The sequence below is a fragment of the Zeus faber genome, assembly GCF_960531495.2.
Source record: "Zeus faber genome assembly, chromosome: 17".
Taxonomy (NCBI): Eukaryota; Metazoa; Chordata; class Actinopteri; order Zeiformes; family Zeidae; genus Zeus; species Zeus faber.
Window position 1 is genome coordinate 28,757,683 of NC_137204.1, and position 2,500 is coordinate 28,760,182.

The 2,500-nt window shown below is 39.3% G+C and overlaps 1 protein-coding gene across 1 annotated transcript in view; it reads left to right on the forward strand.

Annotated features, from left to right (window-relative positions):
* Positions 1-2,500, forward strand: part of grin3a (glutamate receptor, ionotropic, N-methyl-D-aspartate 3A) — a gene marked incomplete at both ends in the record, with an annotated part of 51,193 nt that overhangs the window by 38,053 nt on the left and 10,640 nt on the right. The window lies entirely within an intron of this gene.

Here is a 2,500-nt window from a genome sequence, read left to right on the forward strand (position 1 = left end):
ACAAATATATGAAAATGGACAAATATATAAAAATGGACAAATATATAAAAATGGACAAATATGTAAAAATGGACAAATATGTAAAAATTGACAAATATATGCAAATGGGCAAATGAAGTCCTCAGGAGCATGAGGATTCAGTTTTATAAAAGAAAACAGCATTTTCCTACAAAATATAGGTGACGTAGTGGATTGTGTAGCATGTGCTATATTGTATGTTTATTACACTATATCTCTGTGAAATACTTCATTCTAGCCGGACAGTAGTGGCAATCAGTGGTCACTTATTTCATATTAATGAGCGTTGCCACGGGCAACCACTTCTCTGTTTTCACCTCCCTCATATGGCTGTGCTACATGCTAATGCTAACACTAGCTAGCGACGCTCCATAGAAACTACAATGGAAGAGATGAAAACATGAACGTGGAAATGTCCAGTTTCACATGAACAACAGGAAATAGTTCTGAGGATGAATAGATCACTATGTTGACGCTGTTTAGTTTGATTTCTTAAACTAGACATACTAGTTACTAAACTAGACATACTAGTTATTAAACTAGACATACTAGTTACTAAACAAGACATACTAGTTATTAAACTAGTCATGCTAGTTATAAAATAATTTCCAATCCATATAGCGTCCATGGGGCAAATTCATAAGGTGATTGCGCACCTCTAACTGCACTGCCATGCAAATAGCATCTTGTCACGGTGCTAATTGCACATACTTGAATGAGGTGTTATGTGTGCATTTCGTGCAAAATTGTAGGTAGCGGAACACGCAGCAGTCCGTGGTGGTTTCCAAAGCGCGCTCCAAAGGCCATTTATTAAAAATTGTGACTAATTTTTGGTACAAATAAGGCACAAATATGTTGTTTGTACAAATAAGTTACAAATGTTGACTAAAACTGTTCCTTCATTTCCATTACGCTCCAAAGATAGCGAAAAAAACAACTAAAAGTTATAAGGAAAAGCGATAAAGTAATCAAAAGATGGCATCGAACCTCAGGACCCAGAACTTGGTAGAGTAAAATATATTCAATTAACTGTAATCATTCCTGCATTGCATTATTAAGATTCAGTGACAAGTATAATTTCTTCAGTAAAAATTTCAATATATACACATTTTATTCATGTAATAAATGGACAGTGCTGGAAGAGTGAGTTTTATTCGAGATGTACTCATACTATTTAGGTGTTTTATAGTCCCTGCACATAAACCTAAAAATATGAGGTAAAACCTGGGGTTTTAAGTTTTATATTTATTGACTGATAATTCGTAAAACAGTCAGGTCTGGAGAGCAGTGGCTCGAGTCTCCAATGGAGGCTCCCCTCCCCGCTGACGCAGGGATTATTGACTTTGCCGCATGGATCGTTGCATCGGACACAAAACAAGAGCAAATTGCATTCAGCAGCAAAACGTTATCGTTGTGTTTGCGCCGGCATGTCACCAGCACAGTGTCTCTGACCAGCGGACGCTGAGACGGAGCAGATAGGGAAGCAATTCATGGTGCTATTAGCAGCTGCAATCCAGTTCTTTGTGAATTCGCCCTTTAGTGTATTATTGTATTTGGTAAGTAGTGTGTATATGTAGATGTATACGTTATAATCTCTTGAACTTGAACCTGAACTATATGTATTTATAAAAGATATAATTGTGTGTATACGTATATGTATATGTTCTTTGTATATATAACTAATATAGTAATGTGTATATGTAGATGTATATGTTATATGTATATATAATGTGTGTAATAAGCAGGATAATTTGCAGCCAGACGGTCGTTACCACTAAATGATCTCCTTCAGGGAGATACCAGACCCGACCACCAGGGGTTGGAGATAATGGCGCCGTCTTTGAACGTTATTCCTTATCGGCTTCATTTGTGCCGGATCCTGACGTAACACGACCCAGGACCTCCCGCATGGGGACAAGCGCCGATTGGATTGGACCCGGCACCTTCTCAGAAGATGCAACAATATCTTCTACCAGTGTGCCGCACAGTTCATTGTTTATTATGTCATTCTCGTTTCGTATCAGCACAGCAGGACGAGGTGTTGACTGTGCGCCAGGCAATGATGTGTTGATGCGTTCCGTGACAGCGCCAGGAAATGCGCAATGGAGAAGGGAGCGAAAGTTGTTCTGCTCCATGTCCCCCGGTCCCCGTTTTTCCAAACAAAACAAATAAAAACAGTGAGGGGCCAAGTCACAAAGAAATGGGTTGCGGCCGCCAATAGCGCCCCCTATCTGCGCCGTCTCATAGCGGATTAACAAAAGATACCGATGATCACTGATGATACGCTAGCACAAAGAGCAAGAGTGCAATTTGTCCTTGTATTGCGTCTGATGGCAATGATCCATGTGGCAAAGGAGTTAAGTAGTCTTCATTGGAGAGTCATTACGCATTCACGCAACATGGCTATTCCCTATAACTTAATATGTTTTTTCCATCTCTTTGTAACGCCTTTTTTGTACAATAAATGATGTGTGTCAAAGGT